At 42.6% G+C, this 13447-nt stretch overlaps 2 non-coding genes across 2 annotated transcripts; one reads left to right on the forward strand and one right to left on the reverse strand.

The window, feature by feature from the left end:
- The first annotated feature begins 6409 nt into the window (after positions 1–6409).
- On the forward strand, positions 6410–6482 carry TRNAV-CAC (transfer RNA valine (anticodon CAC)). Its single transcript has one exon. It is a non-coding gene; the product is annotated as a tRNA-Val (tRNA).
- Positions 6483–13105: 6623 nt separating this feature from the next.
- TRNAN-GUU (transfer RNA asparagine (anticodon GUU)) lies at positions 13106–13179 on the reverse strand. Its single transcript has one exon. It is a non-coding gene; the product is annotated as a tRNA-Asn (tRNA).
- Positions 13180–13447: the final 268 nt, after the last annotated feature.

Consider the following 13447-nt stretch of genomic DNA (forward strand, 5'->3'; position numbering starts at 1 on the left):
CTCCATGTCTTTTCATGGTTTCATAGCTCATTTCTTTTTAGTGCTGAATAATATCCCATTGTCTGGGTGTACCACTGTTTGTTTATCCATGCAACTGTTGGAAAACATCTTGATTGCTTTTAAGTTTTGGCAATAATGAATAAAGGTGCTATAAACATCCGTGTGCAAGTTTTTGCATGGGCATAACTATTCAGCTCCTTTGGATAAATAGCAAGGAGTGTGATTTCTGGATCGTATGTTAAGAATATTTTTAGTTTTGTAAGAAACTGCCAAACTGTCTTCCAAAGTGGCTGTACCATTTTGCATTCCCACCAGCAATGAATGAGAGTTCCTGTTGCTCCACATCCTTGCCACCATTTGGTGTTGATGTGCCGCAATTTTTTCATCTGTAATATGAGGCCAGCAAAAGTGTCCTATCCCCAGGACATGCCTGAATTTGGTAATTGCTCTATCAATAATGTTGTGATCAGCGGAATTATCATCATAATTAGCCTCTGCATTATTTTTGATAAAGACATTTCTTTCATAGTTTGTGCATTATTTATTTAACCTTTTTCATATTGCTTTTTAAATTAAGTTGGTTTTGTGGTTTTATGATTACAAACAATGCTGCAACCATCATTCTTGTTCGCGTATCTTTGGCCACTTCTGCAGGTGTTTCTATAGTGTAGACAAATGGAAGTGCAATTGCTGTATTGTAGTGTTTATACGCTTCCAATTTTAGTAAATCCTGCAAATTTGCCTTCCATAGAAGTGGTATCAAATTATATTCTAATTCATTTTCCAATTCTATCAATGTACCTTTCCTCACTTACTTACCAACACAACAATCTTTCTATGCATCTATCTATGATATTCTAATAACGGCAGTGGTGTTGTCCTGACTTAACTAAGGGGGAGGTACAACAGAAGGACGTTGTAAACATTACACAGAGATATTCTATTGCATCTGTTGGACAGCTAAACTTCCAAGATATGGTCATTGGATTCAAAGTTCTCCAATGACTGTAATTTTCTGTGGTGATCTAGTCAACTGGGTCTGGAAAAGACTGGTCAGAGTGATCTCTTTGCTTCTTTCCCTCTTTTTAAAAATAATTCTTGGTTTTGCTTTCATCTGGTAAAAACAAACTTTGCCTGTTCTCCCTCCGATACAATGATGAATTAGGATGCAGATAACTCTATATGTTATTCCCTGACAGCTTTGTGTTTGTTTGTTTGTTTTATTGCTGTGTCCATAAAAATTAGCCCATCTGAAACACATCATTGGAGCCAATAGAATTCTGCCCCTAACAGGCACCTCATGGAGATCTGGACCCTCACAGCTATTGGCTCATGTTCTCTTGGTTTTTCTGTTGAATCTCATGGGCAGAAATGGAGCTCTTTGGCTTTTACATACTAAGTATGGTTACTGAACAAGTCTTTTTCTCTCCCTTATTTGTGCATTGTTATTTTCTCCTATTCTGATATTAATTTGAGGAAGTGAATATCTGGGGATAATCTGTGATGGGGCGTGGTTGACAGGGATGACAACTAATCTAGTCTGTGATTCTTTTTTGGTGCCTATTGTCCTGAGGATTCTGGTATTTCCTGGTATTTGGGACTGCAACAATGAGAAGTTGTTCACATCTTGTCTTTCCAGTATTTGGTAAAAACCTTATGAGCCCAGTAGTTACCAATTTCTGCAAAAGTGGAATATCTATAATAAGGATGATCTTAATACACAACGGTCCCCCCACAGGAACTCCTGGCTTTAATAAATTGCTACACTTAAAGGGGATCTTAGTACAGGAAGAAAACTGAATTTCTAGCGTGGAAAGGGCAACTTTCTTTCATCCGCACACTCAAGATTCTAAATGGCTGAAAAAATTTTTTATTAATGTTCTTTAAGGATTGTTTAAATCAGAGTACAGAAAGGAGAGGAAAGACATTTATATCATCACGAACAAGCAACTACATCAGCAACATGAGCACTTCTGACAGCTACACAAATCAAGATTTAATACTTTCCAGAACTGTAAGCAATAAAACAGTTAAGTTTTATTAACTGTCAGCACTTAATGAAATGGATGCAAAACAATGATTTCACGCACAGATATATACCCTGGAAAGGACAATGTCTTGTGTGACTCAAAAGGGTACCACGGAATTACTCCAATTTTTAGCAGTGAGAGTCCTTCAGGGACCTCGTGTTGCTACATTATTTTCGTTTGTTTCTTTCACCAGTAAGCGTTGTTAATAGATATCATCGCCTCTGTTTCCACCTTAAATAATGTTACTTGCCACAATTAGTTCCTTTAGAATGCCCAGTAGGTTGATGGAAGTTTTCCCTTTTATAAATATATTTTCTCAGAAACAAATCAACATACTTTCTCTTCCTCTGGAGGGAATAGACAAACTAGGTCTCTAAAAATTTAAAGGCATTACTGCCCCGATTAGCTTAAGGATGGTAATAATCACTTATATAAATTTACATATAAACTTAAAATAAGAAAAGTAATAATTTCTAGAAAAAATGTTTTACTACTTCTGCTTTAAATGAGATATTTCCTCAAGGAAAAATTTTGTTGCTGAATTTGCAACACGGAAAAATAAAAGACTCAGCTGTAGATTAAATCAATTGTCTTGATTGCTTGATACAAAAAAAGAAAAGAAGTGAAGTTGATAACAGAGAGGACTCTTAATACTTTTAAATAATTTAAATATTTGATATACAATGGCATTGCAAAAGTTTATGTCGTTTTGGGTTTTTTGTTTATCAAGGTGACTCCTTAGAAAAGCTGGAATGGTTTAATAAATTTGGTCTAAAAAGTATTGTACACTTTCCTTCAGATTTTGTCATACTGTAGAAAATAATGGTAGCATAATATTCAAGTCTACACAAGTCTTGGGTTTATTTTGGTTTGAAAATCCTAATTAAGTTGGACTTCCTAAATTTCCTATACTGGTTGTACTGGTCAAATAAGCGAACATTACTTCCAATAAGTATTTCAATTGATAAAATTTTAATGTTGTGTGTTCAAGTAAGTTAAATATGCCAGACAATATCTTTAAAAGGGGGTAAATTCTTATAATTCCAGAAACCAGAGGACTCAATTATTCCATTTACAATTTTTGGTAAATATTTTTAGGTCACTCCATATATACCAATATATGATTCCAACATTCTCACGTTCCAACATGTGTCAGCTTAATTCACAATTCCAAGATCTACAGTTAACTTTAAACCTTTGGTTAATATTAAATTGATTTAATTAATGAATAGTCTTTGATTGCCTGAAAATTTTCTCTCTCTCTCTCTTCCTTGTTTGGCCTAATTTCCTGATACACTGACTGACAGCAAGAATATAACTTTACTTGGGGAATGCTGTTGTTTGCTGAGTTCACGTAGATTTCTACATTTTGTGGGTATGTGGCTGGTGCCATGGATATTCTTATGTGTTCTCTTGACTCTCTGTAAAAGTTCAATAGAGAGGTTTGTTGTTTTCAGTGTTCTGACATTTCAAAATCGTGTACCTTGGTGTTGTGCACTGCACAGCTTCTCAAACTGCCACCTCATTTCCTGTTCCGCATAGATTTTTTGCATGGTGTTGCTTTTTATCACAGCAACCACCAAAATCCAGCTCTGCAAAGAAATGATATCATTGAAAAATATGTAGCATAACTAATGTTGGGGAATTGTACTGTATGTAACTGTCACCTCAAGAAACCTGACCCAAAATAAAAGACTGACAATTCCAAATGTTGACAGGATGGGGAGGACTGGAGACTCTCATTCCTTTCTGGTAAGAATATAAATATGTTCGACAATGTTGGAAAAATTTTTTGAAGTATCAGCTAAGCGTCATACATACACAGTGGTGTGCTGTGGCCCAGAAATTCTACTTTTAGCTCTCTACCTTAGACCTGGGCTGTCCAATATGGTAGCTACAAGCCACATGTAGCCACTGAACACTCGAAATGTTGCTAGTGCCACATGTTGCGATGATAATATTTTTGGTATAGTAGGTCTCATAAAATATTATTAAAATTGATTTCACTTCTTTCATTTTACTTTGTAAAACGTATCTACTAGAAAATTTAAAATTCCTGTGCTTGGCATTATATTTCTATTGGAATGGGCTGCCCCAGAGAAATGTGTGAGTATGTCCACCAAAAGACATATAAAAGAATGTTCATACCAATTCAAAATATCCTAAACTGGAAACAACTCACGTGTCCAACAACAGTAGAATAAATAAATATGTTGAGATATAGTCATACAAGGAAGACACACAGAAAAAAAGAACTACGTAAAACACATGGATAAATTTCATAGACATAACGTTGAATGAAAGAAGTCGGACCTCATGCCCCTCTCCCACAAAAAAACCAGCACATACTTTATGATTCCATTTATATGAAAGTAAAGGGCAGGAAAAACTAACCTGTATTGATAGAAGTCAGCGGATGACGGGGTCGGAGATCACTCTGTGAGCTCTTCATAGGAAGAGCCATGAGGAAGCTTTCTGGGGTCTGGACATGTTCTACACCTTAGTCTGGGCGCTACCTCAGTACTTATTCAGGTGGGTTTACACATTGGTGAAGGTTTTTGAATTCTATACTTTTCGTCCTTTATATTTATCATGCCTCAATAAAAAAGTTGAAATCCACTTGGTTATTGCTAAAGAGATGTTGAGACTTATTCTTTTGGTTTGGCCTAGGCTAGGATGCAAAGTAAGCTGAAAATATTATTGTGATATTTTTGCTGTCCTCAGGTTTTTGACTTTCCTCCACTATCTGGTGTCTGATAACTTATATGTTGTTCACAACCATTACCTTAAGCTGATATCCAACTGTTAATACTGTGTCAAAGAGTGACTGAAGTGTTCATGGTCAAATCTTCTCTTTTAAGAATAATTATGACCCAAAAGCGGGAGAGATGAAATTGAGAAATCCTGGTGAGGAAAATAGTACAATTAGGCGTGACCAACTCAGAGATGCCAAAGGAAGGACACTGGCAGGTATTACACAAAGAATGTTGCCCCATTCATTCCACACCTTCAAGAATTTTTGAAGCACTTATACATAGCCAAAATTGTTTACCTGATGAGTTAGACAGCTTTACCAGAACAAACTGTCAGATTAGCTGTTTGATGGCTTTCAGCTGATCCTTCTGCCGAGGAAAAGAAAATTACAATTCCCATTCCTAAGCTGTCTGTGGTTTTTTCTTTCTCTTTTGTAAACCCTGTTTTTGTCTTTGTTTAATGACAAGATTCTGACAACTGTTTCCCATTTTCATGAGTAAAGGTGTGAGATAACTCATTCAAAGTCCCTTACTATTATTTAAATAGTAGTTAAATAATTTTCATATTAACGTCTGTACACACATCGTAGCTGGCTTTGAAATATATTCCGGGCGGACACACTTCCCCGGAAAATTTAGCCCCTGAACCGTTGGAAGACAGGCCCTTCTTAGTCTTTAAATAAAGCCAGTTCCCCCGTTGATGTAGAGTTAACGAACCCGTTGTAATTCTCCCAGTGTCTAAACCGCTTTGCTTCTCCATTCTGGCCCTTGTGTCTCACCCTCTGCTTCTGGTGGATCTGGGAAACCTCTTGTGCTTTTGCTTTGCTCCAAGATGCTCTTTTGCTCGCAGGAGGGCCTTGGGAATGAAGGGTAATGGCATCCAGATCGAAGCCCCTGAGGTGCCAGAGCTTCCCTGGGCTCGGCCGTTGGGCTCCCATTGAAGGTCAGGACCTCTCCATCACCGTTCAAGGCCTACCTCAAAACTCTTTCCTTTCTTGTCCTCTAAGGCCATTGTTTCTGTGACTTCCATTCTTATACTGCAGCTTTGTCTGTACATTAGAGAAATTAGCTTTTCAAAATTCAGTAAAACGCCGTTCTTGAGAATCAAACGCAGTGTCCTGGGGATGGGGCAAAAATTCTACCACTGTCCCTCAATTGCTGGCATGACCGTCTTACTCGTACATCGCCTAATCCACACAAAGATTGCATAGCTCTTTGCGGCTGCGAAAAGGGCCACCGAGGCGCGGGCCCGCAGCCCCGGAGGGGCGACGTCCAGACTCCTGGACGGCGGTGGGCGTCTGGGGCTCAGCGCCCAACTCGCCGGCTCCCGCAACTTCCAGGAGCTGGGATCAGCGGGGGCGACTCCTGCACAAGGGCGCTCAGTTCTGGAAGTGGAAACCCTGCGTGTCGTCCGGGATCCCGAAGTCAAACTGTGGGGTCCCAGGGCCCTCCCTTCGGGGGTAGGCGCGGAACCCTGAGCCAGGGCCTCTCCGGAGCTGCAGTCTCCTTGCCTGAGGTCACTGGTGCTTCCCGGGGACTTACTCACTCTAAAAAGTGGGTGTCTAGAATGGTTGTGGCAGGACCTAAGGTCTTCAAGGAGATAGCGTTACCCCCTCGCTACCGCAAGTTTCCGTAGTGTAGTGGTTATCACGTTCGCCTCACACGCGAAAGGTCCCCGGTTCGAAACCGGGCGGGAACAGCTTCCTTTTCCTGACTACCTTCACGTTTGAAAAACAGAAAAAGGAGGCGAGGGGGAGTGGAGGTGCGGGCGCAGCTGCATTTTCGAGTCACAAGAAACATTGGGAGAACTTCAATTACAACCTGAAAGCCTACTCAGCACTCCTTAGGGAACCGGCCTTGCTCGTCTGCTCTGAGTCAGGCTGGAGACCAGGACACAGTCAGTTAGCCCAAGGAGGGCACAGGACTAGGCCTACTTCAGCTTACCTTTAGATCCACAAATCCCCTAACCTTCTCATCTAGCGCCTAAATCTTCTCTGCAGGCTGACAGGCATCATGTCTCTAAAAACCAAGAACTTCTTGCCTGTGAAGCACGCTTGGCTTTCCCCGACCCCAGCACACTTGCGGAATAGGTTGATTTGCCGGACGGAGCAAAAGAAAACGAACAGAAGACTGCACTTGGGGCTCCAGCCAAAGACACGTAGATGGAGTCTCATGCCCCACTGATTGAGCTGGTCTGGGCACGAAAAGGAGCCTGTACACGTGCCGTTATCAGGAGAGCCCCTCGAGCCAGTTCAGAGATCAGGGAGCAGGCGGACTCTGCTCCTCACCCCCTGAGAGCCAAGTCCGCACCTTACTCAGAAGGAAACCGAGGTTCAGAAAGAGAGCATGTCCTTGGCTCCGCCGCACACAGTGCTGAAGCTGGACTAGAACGGAACACAGACCAGTTTCTTCGTGGTCAGGCCTCAGAGCCCAAAGCGTCGCCCAGGCTGGGAGAGGTGAGGGGTGATGAGCTGCGGGGTAAGGGCTAGGAGCCTTGCACAGCTGCATTCAGCTCTGGGCCGCTGGGGATCGCCTCCACTTCTGGCTCTCCGGGTCGGAGAAATCTAACCTTTACTTTCAGAATTTTCACTTGGAGAGGCCAAATTAGAGTCCTTCTGTGATTCCCTGGTGGTCTGGGGCTAGGATTCGGCGCTTTCACTGCCGCTCGAGGATTGATTCTCGATCAGGGATGTCTCTTGGCAACGTCTCCGCGGGCAGGAATCTTCCTCTGGGTCCCCAGAGATGTAGTGGGCCGTAAGGTCCAGAGGCAGAGGAGAGCCTCTGCGCGGAGGCCAGGCCCCAGGGGCGAAGGCATCTCCCAGGCTGGGAGAGGTGAGATGTGACGGGCAGCCTGCCCTCCTTCTCCCTTCATCTCAGAAATCTAATGTCTCGCTTTCAGAGTTTTCATCTAAAGCGAACTTGGGACCTAAGTTTCAATCGCTCCTTTAAAAAAAGAAAAGGGAAACATTCAAAAAAACGTTGCAAGAATAGTAATATCGTATTTATTCACCCAAACGTACCAGGTAACAACTTCCCACTTTTGCTTTCTCACTGTCTCTCCACATAACATGATTTGCCACATCCTTTGAGAGTAATTGCAGACATCTCAAGATCATTAGTTGGGCCACTGTTGCTCCTTTCCTTTGCGATGTCCCTCAAAACCAGCTGGAGGACTTTTCCTCCAAGGAGAGGGGAGGGCTTTGTCCTCTCTCTGGAAGAGACCCCTCTTGCCCTTTCAGGAACCTGACATCCGTTCCCTTCAGGCTGTAGAGAAGCTTCAGGCCGGAGTTTTATTCCGCTCTCCCCTTCTCCCCGATAGTGCAGGCCAGGCCCGCCCTGCGCCCTGCGCTTGTAGGAAGAGATTAGGTTGTCATGCCCCCAGCACCCCGGCTGTCCTCCGGACTCCTCCTGGTTGCTTTGGCCTGCAGCGGGGTATTAGGTCAGTCTGAACTCTGGAACCACCCACCTCTTCAGGGAGACCCTTCAGGGAAGTGCAGCTGCCCCCTTGGCTCCTGCCAGGCTCTCTGTGCCTTGCTGGGATCTGAAAGGGTTCTGACCCAACAAAAAGGTGAAGGGTCCTTTCCTGTGGTGGGAGGATGAGGGGAGAAGGTGGAAAATGCATCAGAGGGAAGGGGAGAGTTCTCAAGAGCTTTCCAGAATTGTGCATCTGGGGCTGTCAGGTAGGTGGCTGCCCTGTGACAATGGTGCTTAGTCTTGTCTTGACCTGACCTTGACCTGGTCCTGGCTTCAGTCTGAGTCCAAGCAGACAGAGGCATCCTGATTTGTGCTGCATACTGAGCTGTGCCTCTCCCCAAAGTGGGGTAGTGACTGACCTTCTATATCCAGGATCCCAGTGGAGTCCAAAGATGCTATTGATGAGGTTTTTTTCCTTGCACTTCCTTTCTTGCTGAACCTGTAACTCAGGGGGAAAAAAAAAGGTTGAGCTGTAGATAAATTAGTGGTCTCAGTGCTGAGTACAAGAAAAAAATTCAAGTTGATAATACAGATGAATCTCAAATACTTTTAAACACTTTAAAGAATTTTAATTGGCATATAATGGCATAGAAAATATTTACGTCGTGTCACATTTCTAAAGATGACTCCTCGTATGCATCAGACTGGTTTAATAATTTTGGTCTAAAAAGCACTTTATGTTGTCTTCCAGATTTTCTAATAATGTAGAAAACATTGGTAGCATAGTATTCTAGTTTATTCAAGTCTTGGACTTATTTTCTCTTCAAAATCCTAATGACACTGAAGTGCCTAAATTTCCTATCCCAGTTTTACTGGTCAAATAAGCAAACTTTAATTCCAACAAATATTTAAATTTATAAAATTTAAAATTCTATGTACAGTAAGTGAAATATGCCATATAGTATCTTCTAAATGGAGATTGTCTCATAATTCTGGAAATCAGAGTGACTCAATTATTCCACCTGCAATTTTTGAGTAAACGTTTTTAGATATCATCTAATATATGATTCCAAAATGTATTTCTTTATTATGTGTCAGCTCAATTTGAGAATTTACCATTCTCTTTAAGTTCTCTGACTGATATTAGACTAAGTTAATTAATGTCTGGAGATTTTCTAATTAAGATAGAAATAACAAAACACTGTGTTTATGTTACCAAGCAATGGGCTCACTCTGCTCGCCGTGATCTGAGCCAATGAATCACAACGAGTTAGAGATCGAGAGAGGAAGCCTTTATTTCGATTAGCCAGCACAATCGGAATACGGCAGACTAATGTCCCAAAAAACCATCTTAAAGAATTACAGAATCTTGAGGCAGTTATATAGGGAAAATGGGCAGTAAGGAGGGGGTTTAGAGATGTCGGCATTCAGGCGTGGTGGACTCCATGCCTCACTGTTCTTTTCTTCTGTCAGTGATGATGAATATCCTACAGGTGTTCCTTCTTCCTGGCGGCCTTTTTGTTCCTTGGGAAAATTTCTTAAGATTGTTAAAAACCAAGCTATCAGAGTACCTCAGCAGGGGTATGTGCACAGGGTCAGGGCCAGAAAATCATGAAAGCATGGAGCAATTTATAATGATTACATGCTAGAAGGGTTTTAACTAGGAAAAGGTCATTCAGCGTAACAAGATGGCCTCACTTATGCTCACTGACATTAATATAAAGATACCGCATATTTTTATAGATTATAGAGTGACCACATGTTAACAGGCTAAGAGGAGGTGTGGGTATCCTTAGGGGATGTTGGTGAGCCTTGCCATCATTGTCACTTTAAGAAGCGTAAACACAAGCCATGTCTGCTCCAGGAGGTAAGGAGCTGTCACTGGAGGCCTGCTGTTTTCCTGAGGTGTTTGTTTGTTAAAAAAACAAACAGACAGACAGACAAACAACCTCGTTCTTGGTCACGCCTTCTGGATCTAGAGGCATCCATTTTCCCATTCTTTGTTCTGCTTCTCTGGTGGTGTTCACCGCTAGTGCCTGTAGGCCTGGGATGGTGGAAGCCCCTAGGAAGGACACGAACCAGTTGTGATCCCACTGCTCTGCCCCTTTTTGATGCCTCTAGATGTGGTTACCACAGGGCAGGGACCTTCGATTTGCTCACGATGCAGCATCTCTCCCAGAGCAGGACCTGGCACCTAGTAAACACCTAGTAAATGCTTGATGATTGAAGGCATTCTGATGTGAGGTCCTGGAAAGCTGAAAAGGAGAAGAGGAAAGTGGGTAAGATTGGGGCCAGCCTAGAGTATGAGAGACAGAGAGAGAGACAGACCGACAGACACAGACACCTATGTGGGGAGAGAGAGAGAGAGAGAGAGAGAGAGAGAGAGAGAGAGAGAGAAGAGAGAGAGAGAGAGAGAGAGAGAGAGAGAGAGAGAGAGAGGGAATGTCCAAGAACCAGATTTAGTGTGTAAAACCCAAAGAGGTCTTTTTTGCTCAAGAAATTCAACAGAAGAACCAAGGGAAGGTGAGCCAACAACTCTAAGGGTCCAGGTCTGCACAAGGTGCATTGTCAGGTGCGGGATTCTGTTGTTTTCTATGATTTGTGTCAAATGGGATAATTACTGCTTTCAGAGAGTTTCCAGGCTGGGCACGAGGAGGAGGATCTGAGGCCAACTCCTTGGATTGTGGGCATGAAGCTGAGTGTCCACAGAGAGTAAGGCAGCTAGAGTTCGTAGGATAAAGATGCGGTGATGAGAGAGATGGACAGAGAGAGAACCCAGGCATATGGAAAGGGTCTCCCTCAAGTATTCAGCAGATACTGATCAGGGCATGCTTATGAAGAAACTGCCTGAGGCCAAGGGAAGCAACTTCTGAAGAGATCATGGAACAGTGCCCAGTGCACACACAGGACAGGAAATCGTACTTGCTCCCACCAGCCAGACTGGGCGACTCATAATTCGTGGGCCATTGGGAAGAACACTCAGGAGGGTCTTGTTTCAGTAGTGGGAATAATCAGCCCTAGACTGACCTACCTAAAACATCATAAAAGCAAGATTCAAAGGGATCAAACTGTTTACAAGCCACTTAACTGTACCCCAGAACAAAACTCAAGAAGATTTATAGGAATACCAAAATAGCAGAGACCCAGGAAGGTAAACTTTCACAGTGTCTGGCATCCAATCAAAGAATGCCAGGCGTGCAAAGAGGCAGGAGAACACGATCCTTAGAGAGAAGAATAATCAGTCAAAACTGAACCAGAACTGACATGATGCTAAAATTAACAGAGAGGACTTTAAAACAGGTATTCCGACTGTGTTACATATGTCCAAGGAGTTAAGTAGAGATGTGGAGCATATACAAATGGACAGAATCAAATGTTAGAGATGGAAACTATAACATCTGAGATAATAAATTCACCAGATGGAATTAACAGCAGATTAGACATTGCAGAGAAAAAGATTAGGGAACACAAAGCCATGAGTAATTGAAAATATACAAAATGAAACTCAAAGTCAAAAAAAATTTTTTAATGAACATATATCAGTGAATGGTAGGGCAACTTTAAAAGGCCTAGTATATGAGGCCTTTTATTCTTCATCCCCTAGTACCTGAAAAGACTGGGGATGAAGAAATAATTTTAGAAGAAACAATGACAGAAAAATTTCCAATTATAATAAAAATTATAAACCCACTGATCCAAGGAGCCAAATGAACACGATGAATGAGCACAAGAAACATGAAGAAAACTACATCTAGTCACGTTATAATTAAATTGCTCAAATCCATTGAAAAGGAAAAAAATCTCCAAAGCAGCCACAGGAAAATGACACGGTACATTCAGAAAACAAAAACAAAGATCCTATCAGATTTCTCATCAGAAGCAGTGCAGAGCAGAGCAGAGGGTGGAGCAATATCTTTAAGTGGCTGAGGGGAAAAAAGTCGACATGGAATTCTATGCCTCCTCCCCCAAAAAGTCTTTCAAAAATGAAGGTAAATAATGACATTTACAGACGTACAAAGGCTGAAAGAATTCATCACTGGCAGATCCACGCTACCAGAAATGTTCAAGGAGTCCTCCAGGAAGAAGGACACTGATACCAGATGGAAATCTGGATGTACACAAAGAGATGAAGGACGACAGAAGTGGTATCTGGACAGGAAAATATGTAAGATTTTTCTTAGTATTTAAGTCTCTTTAGAAACATGAGACAGATTAAACAAAAGTAATAATGATGGATTGTGGGGTTTACAACATATGTAAAGTAAAATGCGGGACAACAATATCATAAAGGCAGGCAGGGGAGAAATGTGAAGAGGTATGATAGCACTTGAAGGCAGACTGTGGTCAGTTGCGCATGTATGCTGTAAGTCTAAAGGAGTTGCTGAAATAACAAAGAGTTATAGGTAATAAGCCAAGAAAGGAGAGAAAACGGCATCATAGGGGAACCATGTAAACACCATGATAGAGCAATTGTTCTTCCAGGACTCTACCCTATAGAAATACTAGCACAAGTGGCCAAAGATATGTGTACAGGAGTGCTGACTACAGCATTGTTTGTAACCATAAAGTCATAGAACCAACTCAATTTAAAAAGTATATGGAAAGGGTTAAATAAATACTAGTCCAAACAAATGATGGAAGAAACTCCATCGTTAAAAAGAATTCCGAGGAACGACGATGTGTCCACTCTCTCAAGGATTTCCGTATTCCCAGAGACCTGTTCTCCTCCCGAGCTCTTCCGGGAGGATCCGTGATGATCTTATGATCTTGACTTAGGTCCCCCTTTTGTGCACAAGACACAGAGAACAGGAGGGTGTTAGTGGAGGAGGCCTCTCTCCGCCTTTACATGAGAGGATGTGCAGAGTAGCAACAATTGCAAACACTTCTATAATCCAAAAATACAAGACTCGTCCCTGGGTGGGCTCGAACCACCAACCTTTCGGTTAACAGCCGAACGCGCTAACCGATTGCGCCACAGAGACCCGCAGGAGCCCTATTCTCGCCCCCCCAGAGAGCAAGCGCTTCTCCAGCGCTAGGCGGAGCCACCCGCCTTTGCAGGACAGCGGCGCAGGCTCCAGAGCTTCGGAAAACCGGCCAGGTGGAGTCGACTCACCGTGTTCATCGCCTTGGATACCCGTGCGTTGGGTGATTCCGAAGGAAGAAGGGCAGCCGAACGGCCTCGCCCCGTCTTGCTCCACACCCGCCTCAGATGCCAGCGCCCCCGGAGACGCCCGGGGCCGCGACCCCCCC

The sequence above is a fragment of the Diceros bicornis genome, chromosome 4 (assembly GCF_020826845.1).
Source record: "Diceros bicornis minor isolate mBicDic1 chromosome 4, mDicBic1.mat.cur, whole genome shotgun sequence".
Classification (NCBI taxonomy): Eukaryota; Metazoa; Chordata; class Mammalia; order Perissodactyla; family Rhinocerotidae; genus Diceros; species Diceros bicornis.